Source organism: Anabrus simplex, chromosome X (genome assembly GCF_040414725.1).
Source record: "Anabrus simplex isolate iqAnaSimp1 chromosome X, ASM4041472v1, whole genome shotgun sequence".
Lineage (NCBI taxonomy): Eukaryota > Metazoa > Arthropoda > Insecta > Orthoptera > Tettigoniidae > Anabrus > Anabrus simplex.
The window spans coordinates 13,298,640-13,310,979 of record NC_090279.1 but is presented as its reverse complement, the minus strand read 5'-3'; positions in this window follow the sequence as shown (position 1 = coordinate 13,310,979).

Genomic DNA, 12,340 nt, shown 5'->3' with positions numbered 1-12,340 from the left:
TGTACATCTGGGGAACTGTGAAAGCTGAATTTTTAAAATAGAAACTTACTATTTAACGTATTGTTTGAAATTACATATTAAGATACTCTCACAGTAAGTATTGGAAGAGAAGGAATTCAAGCAATTGCTTCCTTGTTGTACTGAATAACTGGCCATGTAGCTCTAGGTCTGCATTTATAAGATGCTGGGCTCGAAGCCACTGTCGACAGCCCTGAAGTGCATGCTTCACATTTTCACAGCAAACAAATGGTGTGAATGTACCTTAATTAAGGCCACAATTGCTTCCTTCTCATTCCTAGCCATTTTTAGCTCATCATCGCCATATGACCTATCTGTGTCGGTGTGAAAGCGAAATGGTAGAAACCATCAAATAAACAATATGCCGTAGGTTATGTTCAATTAACTTTCATTAATATGGCTTAAATTTATGATTATAACTGGCCACTGTTCTTTGACTGATAATTACATTCAAACTAGTCACCTTTTTGTCTTTTTGATAAATCAAGGAAAAGTAAATTTTATGTACATAGTCAATGAATATTTACATTCTCATAAGTTCCATAGATTCATACTTAAGAATATTTCTTGCTTCAGTTAAACTATTGTAGTTAGGATACATCTAAATGTGGCTTAGAATTATTATAGAATAGTTATTTTATTAGTAAATATCATTCTTGCTTTATTATTACTTAATCTTTTCATTCTATTGTTCCTGTTAACCTGTTGCAATTTGGATAATGTAAGTCCGGTTTAGAATTGAAGTGTAGCTATGTAATTAGATTTTAAGTTGCTCGCTTTGGAAAGGCCAGAAATCTCATGACATCAAAGATGTCTGTGAACTTATCTGCCAGGTTACATCCAGCAGGAATGGTGTTGATTTCATTGTGTGCGCAAGCATGCAAGATTGAGTTGCTGAGGTTCAGTGCTATTCCGACAGCCTTATGTGAATTACATTCGACGTTGCATCCTCTCGAACTTGTGTTTTCTATGTCACAATCTGGCTGTGATGACCTGGATAAGGAAGAGCATTGGCAGGAACTACGAAGTCATGTTGCAGGGTATACTGAAGATGAGTTTCCACTTCTCTGTGATGACCTTAATGCGCATGATGGTCACTAAGAATTTTTATAGCTGCCATGGTGGTAATACCTTCGGTACCTGATATGATGATGGAGCTCGTATTTGAGGTTTCACTTGTGGTGACTGCAGCAAGCAAATTGACCTTATCATTGTTCAGCACCGTGATCTACGACGAAGAAAGGATGTGAACATTCACATCATCTGACTGTATTCCACCTCTGCATAAGGTAGGCATAGCGGATTTAAGGACCTCTATGCCCTCGAGAACATCAAGTGGTGGAAGCTTAAAGACTAGAAGGAGACCCTAACAACAACAGAAATTTTCCTCTTGTTGATCTTAATGCATTTGACAACATGTAGACACATTCTACAGATCTTTCACTGCAACCGTCACAGTAAACTTGGGTACGATATAACCTAGTTCCTCTTGTATTCAGTATCTAACGTTCCTATGGATGATTGCAGTCCAAGAAGAGTTGTAGGATAAGACGAAGGCATACTGTGTATAAATTGGCTTTCAAAAAAGACTCCAGAACACAGGGAAAGAATTGTCTTTGAGGAACCTGTGGCTAAGAAATCTGTCGCTGAATCGAGACGCACTCACTGTAATGACCTGTGTACAAGGTGTCTGAGAACTATACTGACAGATAAATCAGGGATGCTCTTCGTGGAATGTTGAGAATGATGGTGCAGTCAGATTCTCGGGGAAATGTTTCCTTTTGAGGAAATTAAAGTGACCTTGTTACATCCGGTCATGCAGTTCAGATTGATGAACTTGCTCTATTTGCTATGTCAGAGAGTCAGCCGCTGTGCATCAGAAAAAAGGGAGGGGAAGTGAAATTTGGAGAAATAGGTAATTCACGATGCGAATGCACAAGTTTCTCGTTCTTTTCGCATAGTCGCTTCCAAACTCCTGTAGGCACTGTACAGTTTGTTCTACACGAATTGACTACTATGTGAACCCTATAGAAAGAGAAGACATCTTGTAACAAGAATACAGGCAGCTTTCCAAACCGTTCGCCACACACTACACATCCTGGACATAGTCCATAGTCACTTACTACTACGCCATAGTGAACTATACACCAAAGTAGGAGGGGGCCTTATTGAACATACACTGTAATCAAATCATTCGGCGTGTTGATTCCTTCATTCAGTATTTCATTGAGTTTACAATATTATGAGGGAAGGAATACACAATCTTCGAGCATGTTCATTAATATATAATATTACTGCGACAAACAGACGAGAGGAGAAACAATCTGGTGCTTTCCTTGACTAACATGCGTGTCTTAAATACAATGTGTTATTTAACTGTGTGTGCAGTTACGGCTATTAGATAAATGGACTGTGGATATTGCCTGTTAGAGACAATCCTTTCGAAGTCGTATGAGGAAGCATTATCTCTGTCTGCTCATACACTCCACAACACCTCCCTACCCTTATCTTCCCTGAAAGGCGGCAGCAGCTCTTCAATTTCAATAGCGCACCAGGAAGTAACAATTTAACCTCATTTTCTCAAAAATATAATTTTTCCCGCCAGTCTGATTGAACCATTATTCTTAACATAATTCGTAGAGCATCTTGAATTTTTGTCGGTGTAATTCTGATAAACACTGTACACCACTGAGCTCAAGGGAGGAAGAAGAGAACTGTTTTCCATCTGACGAAAATTGACACAAGTATTGAGCACACTGTCTGCATTAGAGACAAAGATGACCAGTGATTAGAGGACAAACAATAAATCCTCAATCATTGGCAACAACATTTGTAGATATTTCCTGCATTGAATTACCACATCACCCTATTCCTGATGGTAAGTCCCATCCTATGCATCACATCAAAGGAAGTGGAGAGTGCCATTAGGAGTATGATGGACCAAAAAGCGCCAGGACCGGATGACCATCCAGCAAACTTCTGGAAGATGAGGCAGTTTAAAGAACTCATTATCAACTGGCTGACAAGCTTATTCAGTGCCAGAGTTGACTCTGGCTCCGTTCCCAGTCATTGGGCTGTAAACATCCTTGTGCCTATTTTTGAGCAAAATGACGATTCAGCAGAATGTGCAAATTACCATCCAAATTGCACCCAATTGTACATGAGAAGATCTTTTAGAGTAGCCTTCATTATTGACTGGGTGAAATCGCCGGCATTATTGCTATACAATGCATCTTCATTAAGGGTGTTGGAACAACTCATGCACTTTTCACTGCCAGAATGCTAATTGAAAAGCACTGAGAGCACCAGCCGGCAGTGTACATTGTCTTCCTTGATACTGGAATTACTTTCAGCCGTGTTACTACGGCTTGTTGCTGTGTACGGTGTTGAATGTTGACAGATTTAGAAAGGTATGAAGTAGCAATTACACAGCATGAGAATGTGTATACTTCATTAGTCGGTGGGCATCGCAGCCGTCACTCGTGATGCATAGGATATGTCACCAATGGTTTGGTCATGTCCTTTTGCAGTACCTGATGCAGTTGAAAATTTCACCTAATCCTTTGAAATTACTTTACAATATCCACTATACGGAACATTGAATGTAATACACAAAAATTTAAAACTAGAAATGCTGCTGGGATGGGTAAAATTTCTGGGCATATACGAAAGTCAGTTCTTTGAGATATTGATTAGAGTATGTATGAAACAGCTATACCAGATGAATGAATACTTGGTATAGTAGCACTCTGTGTATAGAGAAAATGTGCTAAACTTAGGGCTAGTAATTACACAATAGTGGTCTTGACTTGTGTTGCATGCAAGCTCTTGGAATGCATTCTTTCTGATTATGTTATACACATTTAAGATATTACCAACTGGCTCCATAGAAGGTAGTTCAGATTTAGGAAACATTATTCCACTGAAGCTCATCTTGTGGATTCCAGCACGATATAGCAGATATGTTAGATTCAGGAAGTCAAATGTATCACGATTGACATATCCAAGGATTTTCTTAGGGTAGATCTCGGGAAACTACTGACAAAAAATTAGTGCGTTCGAGATAGACAAAACAGTGGCTAAATGGGTGACTATAAAGATATGGCCAAATTATTAAACATTAAAAATTCGAGAATTGAACAGATAAGATGTTACCAATTTTAAAGTTGATGACATTAGTACTTTTTATGCACCCCCTTAGCTTTCATGAGCGACTTGATTAGACTGGGCATACCCTCAAACAGTATTTTACACTGACTCTTTAAATCGTCATCATGATACCAGATCTGACCGAGCTTCTCAATCAAGCCAATTTTTGTCGTTATAATTTTTTGGAATTTTCTTTGCTATTTTCTAAGGATATTCTATGGGGTTCATGTCTGGACTGTTTCTAGGCTTTGTTCTTGCATAAAAATCTTATCTTGCATAAAAATAAATTCACTTTGACCGAATTACTCTTGCACCTGAGCTACCAAACGGGTTCTTAATACTATACTGTTCACGTCTCATAGTTCCTTCTACAATATATAATCGTCCACAGCCATACCCAATTGCAACAGTCAATTTTTAGGGAGGAAGTGGGTCTGAGATTGCTCTTGGTAAACTGTCAGAGTGTAGTAAATAAACAATTAAAATTCAGTACATTGATGGAATCTTATGAGACTGATGTGGTGATAGGAGTGGAATCGTGGTTGAGAGAAGGGGTGGGTAATAGAGAAGTATTTCCAGAAGGGTACACAGTCTATCGTAGAGACCGAGGAGATAAAAAGGGAGGGGGGTGTTTATTCTGGTGAAGGAAACATATTGTTCACATGAATGGTTTACCGATGAAAGGGATGAAATATTAGGGATAAAATTAATTTGTGATAATATGAAGGAGGTGGGAATTATAGGAACATACAGGCCTGGAAGAGAGGAAGGAGACATGGAAATATTTGAGGAAATAATAGATTATACTCATAAGAACAATAATAATGATGTGGTAATAATTGGGGGAGATCTAAACTTGCCTGAGGTTGAATGGAATGGAGCTACAAGTGAAGCCCATGAACAGAAACTGGCAAATAAGTTAATTTGGGAGGGAGGATTTACACAAGTAGTACAAGAACCGACTCGTCTCAATAACTTACTAGATGTATCCTTGGTTAAACCATGAGAAATTGTTGATAAAACTGAGGTAATTGAAGGAATAGGTGACCATAAGGCTGTAATAATGAATGTAGGACTGGTACCAAAAAGGCTTAATAAGAGGGTCACACAAGACAAGAAATTGTACAGAAAAACTAAAGTTGATGAATTTGGGACTTACCTTAAATCACAATTCAGTTGTTGGATAAGTGAAGGGAGTAATGTGGATACACTTTGGGCTAAATTCAAAGAAATTATTTGGGAAGGAGAGAAGAGATTTGTACCTGTTAAGAAGGGTAAAATGACCTCAGACCCTGTTTATTATACAAGGGAAATAAGAAAATTAAAAAGAAAATGTAGAATAGTAAACAGGAAAATCAAAGAAGGTAGGGAGAGTAGAGAAAGTAGAAAACAGCTAATGAGGGAACTGAATAGAGTGGAAAAGGAAGCAAAAGAGAATTATATGAATGGCATACTTCAATAGGGTAATGACCACAAAGGGAAATGGAAAAAGCTGTATTCGTATATCAGGAATCAAAAAGGAAAAGGAATCCAAATTCCTACAATGGTGGGAGAAGGGGGTGAACACTATTTAACAGATACTGAGAAAGCAAACCTCTTTAGTAGGGAATTTAGAGATTCAGTAGATGATTGTCAGGAGTTGGAAACCGAAACAGAAGTTACAGAGGGACAGACACAGAGCGAAACAAGAAGCTTCTCATTCACAAATGAAGATATTTTCAGAGAAATCCAACTGCTTCAGCAAGGAAAAGCAGCAGGAAGTGATCAAATTACTGGGGAGGTGATAAAGACAATGGGGTGGTACATAGTGCCTTATTTAAGATTTCTCTTTGACTATGTCATAAATAATAGTGTAATACCAAAGGAATGGAAGGAATCTATAATAATACCAATTTATAAAGGAAAGGGTGATAAAAGGAAACCAGAGAACTACAGACCAATCAGCCTGACCAGTATAGTTTGTAAAATACTGGAGAGTTTAATATCAAAGTACATCATAGGGATATGTGATGATAAAAATTGGTTCATGAGGAGCCAGTATGGATTTAGAAAGAAATTTTCTTGTGAGGCACAACTGATGGGATTTCAGCAGGACATATCAGATCAATTGGATTCAGGAGGCCAGTTAGATTGCATAGCCATAGATCTTTCCAAAGCCTTTGATAGAGTGGAACATGGAATATTATTAAAGAAATTGGAGGGAATAGGATTGGACATAAGGGTTACACGTTGGGTAAAAACATTTCTAAATTCAAGGGTTCAGAAAGTCAAAGTAGGAATTAACATATCGCAGGAAGAGAAAGTTTGGAAGGGAATTGCACAGGGTAGTATAATCGGTCCGTTACTTTTCTTAATATACGTAAATGATTTAGGGAACAATATAACATCAAAAATAAGATTGTATGCAGATGACATAATTGTTTATAGGGAAATAAATACCATTGAGGATTGTTCAGAATTACAAATGGACCTTGAGAGTATCCAACAATGGGTTGAAGAGAATAACATGAAGGTTAATGGAGGCAAATCAACTGTTACAACATTTACAAACAGGAGCTTTAAAACTGAATTTGAATATACTTTGGATGGGGTAGTTATCCCAAAAGATGGCAAGTGCAAATACTTAGGTGTAAGATTTGAATGTAATTTGCACTGGAAGGGTCATGTGGATGACATTGTTGGGAAAGCATACAGATCGTTACATGTCATAATGAGGCTACTTAAAGGATGCAACAAAGAATTAAAAGAGAAAAGTTACTTAAGTATGGTTCGTCCATTATTGGAATATGCAAACAGTGTTTGGGATCCTCACCAAGAATACCTAATAAAAGAAGTAGATAGTGTGCAGAGGAAAGCAGCAAGATTTGTAACAGGGGATTTCAGGAGAAAGAGTAGTGTGTCAGAAATGTTAAAGAAACTAGGTTGGGAGAAGGGAGAAGGGAGAAAACTAGACTTATAGGTTTATATAGAGCCTATACAGGAGAAGCAGCATGGGGAGATATCCGTGAGAGGCTTCAGTTGGAAAATAATTATATCGGCAGGACTGACCACAAATATAAAATTAGAAGGAATTTTAGCAGAAGCGATTGGGGTAAATTTTCTTTCATTGGGAAGGGTGTGAAGGAGTGGGACAGTTTACCAGGGGTAGTGTTTGATCCTTTTCCAAAATCTGTACAGATATTCAAGAAGAGAATAAACAGCAACAGAGAAAATAAATGAAATGTTAGAGGGCATTCGACCAGTGCAGGTTAATGTAAATAAAAAATGTGTGTGAATAAATTAATTCCATCCCCTGGTCTAAGGAGTGTGGACAGCCAAAGTAGGGGACTGCCTGTAGGGGTGAAGTACAGTGGGGACTTCGAGGGCCCTGGGACCGCTACGGTAGCTGTGAAGACCCTTCAGGAACTCTGAAAAGTGGTGGTAATAGGGGCTCTGGTTAAGACGCAGCAGGTCGTTATGCTCCTTACGTTCCAGAATGGGTAAAGAAAAGAAAAAGTGAAAAAATGCAATGTAAATTTTAATCTTATACCAGTTGTACAGTATCATTTGAAGTAATTCCACATACTGTATATCAGATGACTATATTTGTAAGTAGTACAGGAGATATTATAAGTAGAATTTTGTAAACAATGTAAATTTATTAAGGATGAGCTGTGTGTTTAATAGAAAAAATTGTTTGCGTAAATTATATAATATTGTATTGTGGAAAATTTTATTCTCTTGTTAATTTAATATTTAGTGCTTGACAATAATGTATTTTAGTGTACCATTTGCCACCAAGGTAAACACCTCATTTGCAAATAAAGAGGATTTGATTTGAAGAAAACACACTGCAGACCATCACTAAAGTTGGATGCTTCACTCAATCTGGATGGAATGCTTCTCCTTATCTTCTGACATATTGACTTGTCTCTTCTATGACAGGAAATACCGATTCGTCACTAAAGCAAACCTGAAATAAATAAAACAAATAAGCCTAGCATTAAATGCAATAAGCTGTATGGTTTAAAAGAAGAATTTCATACATTTACTGTGCTGTACGGTTACATCACTTAGATTGGGTTGTAATGGAATAATGAATGATAATTTAGGAATTACAGTAAATGTCATGGACTTGCCTGTTTCCATTCATCAGATGACCAATTCTGGAGAGTCATGGCACACTGGAACCTCTTTGCAGCCATAGCAGGAATAAACTTTGCTTTGCCTTGAGGTCATCTTGCTTTCATTCCAGCATTAAACAGCTCTCGCCTCAGAGTCCTGGCTAATACAAATGACCCATACTCTTTTAATTCCTTACGTAAATCCAAGCTAGTAACCTTGCGGTTGTTTACTGACAAATTAATCATTTTGCTTCCTCCTTGGGGTTGGTTTCTTCTTCTGCACACAGTTTCCAACACGTTGTTGATATTTTATCTTGGGCCGATGACCTTCGATGTTAGGCCCCTTAAAACAACAAGCATCATCATCATCAAATTTTTCTTCCCGTTATCTTCACATTTTAAAATTCTGCTTACAGATTGCTGCGGTATTTGCAATCTAGAATCTATTTCTTGTTGTGAATGACGTTTCTCAAGAAGTAGCTCTCTGACAATGGCTTTCTTGGCGAAAGGTCTCTTCGTCTCCCCATAACCTCAAAATTTGACAGTTCTGTAGAACCACTCTTAAGAAATATCAACTGAACTCCTGAATAGTATCAATATTACATGTAATTTACAGAATGCACTGTCTTAACAATAGGTCACATTATTTACTTCCAAACAGCAACAATATGCAGGTAATAAAGATGAACAACAGAACATGCTCACTAACAAAAATGACACAAAACCATGTGAATAATGAAATTACATCGTGGTTCTCACTGTACCCACTGTATGAAAAAAATACAATAGTGTGGACCAGGATATCCCAAGTGGAAACTTTGCCTCCAAACAAGTTCAAGGATTAGGCTATAAAGATCGATAGTTCACATAAAGGTAGAAATATAACTTTTACCATTAAAATTTGGCCACGTCTGGTGTATTTCTACAAAATAGAACTCAGAGCATTAGAGTAGGTGAAGCTTTATTTGATCCTGTAACTATTATGGGATTGGGTCCCACATGGCAGTATTATGAGACCTTTATTTTCTGATATATTAAACAATATGAATAATGAACTGAAAATAAATAAGTTTCAGGATTATGAGTAACTGAAAAAGACCTTGACAATATTGTAAGATGGACATCGGGCAATGCTATATTTGTAAACATGGTGAAAAGTCAGTTTCTTTGTTTCACATATAGAAAGAGTCCTCTCTGGTTTTATTATTGTATTGATGGGTGAAATTTCTTCATGAGGATCTCTGTAAGTAACTAGCTATTCATAATAAGGATATAGCTTCATTATGGTAATCATTTACACACATTGAAAATAAAATTTACAGATCTCTTTATATGATTATGAGGTTATTTAGGGGTTGTAAAGGAGAGGGCATATAAATCTCCAGCAAAGCCACAATGAGAGTGTGAGACCATCACCACTATTACTTGAGTAGAGAACAGGAAATGATCCACAGAAATATCTCCATTTCTTGCGGGTGATTTCTAACAAAAGAGTTGTGTTACAGAGATGTTGCAAAGTTTCAGCTCGGTAGACTTGGAGAAAGGAGACAAGTTGTTTGATTAAGCAGTATATTCTGAGATGTCATTGGAGAGATGGCTTGGAATGACATTAGTTGATGAATACATTTAAGTCATGTTCTTTAACTGTAGGAAAGGTCACAACATGAACATAAGTTTGAATTCAAGGGGACAAATTTTGGCAAATGTTCACTTATAGGATAATGATTTAGTGATTGAAATAATATGTTTCATATATTTCCACAATCTTTTTTCTATATAAACAACCAACAGCCCTAATTGCTGTTGTTTGATTGATTCATTCATTGATTCATTCATTGATTGGGACATTAACTGATTTATGCTTTTGGTCTTAATGTGATGTACAGAGGGGGGATGATGGATATTTAAGCATTGTCCACTTGTTGGGAAAGTGGTAGGAGTACTGTGGGATTATTTGATATTACAGTGAAGTGTTTTTGGAAAGAAAGTATATAGGAACATGGAAATGAACAAAGAGGTGACAAGTCAACTCATATGTAGGAAAATGGGAACAGGGCAGTATGAATATAAGAGGATGAAGAAAATGGCTAGTCATTGTGGAATTAGGGATCAACAGAAAGAGAAACAGAAGCAAGGAATGGTATTGGGTAATGATTCGGAGATACTGCTTACTATTATTTATTTTCCTAAAATTGAACATGTTCACATACATGGAAGTACCTCCACCCATACAAGTATGTGTACATATACTCTGCTGAATATTCACAAATATGTAGGTGATTTTAAATTTACAAATTTGCAATGTTCCTCCCTTTCTATGCTACTGTGTTTACTGCTGTCCAACAGTGTGTTCCTTTTCATGTTCTTATACCTCATCAATTGTTTGAAAAGCAGTGCCTAAGAGACTCAGGTTAAAACACAGCAGGTCATTGTGCAAGTTAGGTTCCAAAAAGGGTAAAAAATTAAATAAGTAAATGCAATGTACATTTTAACCTAATAGAATTTGTGTAGTATTATTTGAAGTAGTTGCACAAGTGGTATGTGTGTTGATTATGTTTGTAAAACAGAAAACATTATGAGTAAGAGTTTGTAAATTCTATACATTTGTTAAGGATGAGCTGTGTGCTTAATAGAAAAAAATAGCAAAAATTGTATAATACTGTTTTTAGGAAATTGTCTTCTTCTCTGTCCTTTTAAAATTTAGTGCTTGATAAGAATGTATTTTTGTGTACCATTTGCCACCAAGGTAGACACCTCTCTTGCATTTAATGGGATTTTCATTTGATTGCTCCTTTCCATTATATATTTTTTAAATGGGGGATAAATTAATTATACTCTTCTTGTGCCACTATGAAATTTATTTTCTCAGCGGATTCTATTTTAGGCCTATATATTTTTATTCCTTACTACTTTATTCTACTTGTCTTATTTCTTACTGACAGCCTTCCGAAGATACTAAGGAGGAAATATTCATAGAGGAACAAACTGATGAAAAGCTGTTGCCATACATCAAAGAAGAAACAAAGTACGTACACTACAAGTTTTATACAATATGGAATATGTTGTACCTATTCACAGTTGTGTTCATTATTGGTTGGTTTATCTCCAAAAGTGGCCATGTTCATCAGTTCAATCCTGTCTTTAGAAGGTTACATTTAAACACTAATATCTGAAAATTCTGTTGGTTAAAATTATCTAAAATATTCAGGAACTTTAAGGTCATATTTAATGTTCCATCATGTACTCGTAGTTTTATTCAATATATATCTACAAAAAGAATCTCTGGTAAAGCTAGATATTTTTGAAGTGTATTTGTTTACAATACCTTTAAGCAACCATGAAAAAGTGTTCTTTCTTTCATTTTCTCTGCATCATTTGTTCATCACATTCTTATCATCTGAAATACTATCTGAAACAATTGCTTCCAGATATTCTGAGTAATATTTTTATACGTTCATGCCAACAGTGACACACAGAAAAAGCTATACTTGTAGATTAGAAATTAATTCTTCTAATTCGAAATTGTTAAGTTTTATGTACATTGTAAACAATAAATATTTCAAACTAACATAATCAGTTTCATTAATCAATATAATGATGGCTCAGTTCAATAATGTGATAACTCAAAGAATGTCATTTTGAAATTGTTTGGTTAGATTCCTTTTTTTTGATCATTTCTGTTCTCTTGTGTGTTAAGTCAGATTCCTCCATGTGTGGATGCCAAAGCAGATAATGTGTTGTAGAAATGAAACTTTGAGGTCAGTTATGCTACGTCTTCGGTATCATAGTTTTCAAATAAAACTTGTGCTTTGTTGTAAGCATAAAAAATTGTGCTATTGATTTATGTTCATTCCAGTGATGTGGTCACACTTTCTGATTCATTTTATAGTTCATTGTCAGTCAGGTGCTTCTAGTGTTTTGATTGCAAACATACTTACACAATTAGTATTAACTAATAAAATGGACAGGTACAAGTGGAATTTTAAATTTGTTCAGGTTGCCTAAAAAAATCCAGAATTCTTCAAGTAAGTGAATTTATTATCTCATAAAAGTAGATAAATAGGCGGTAC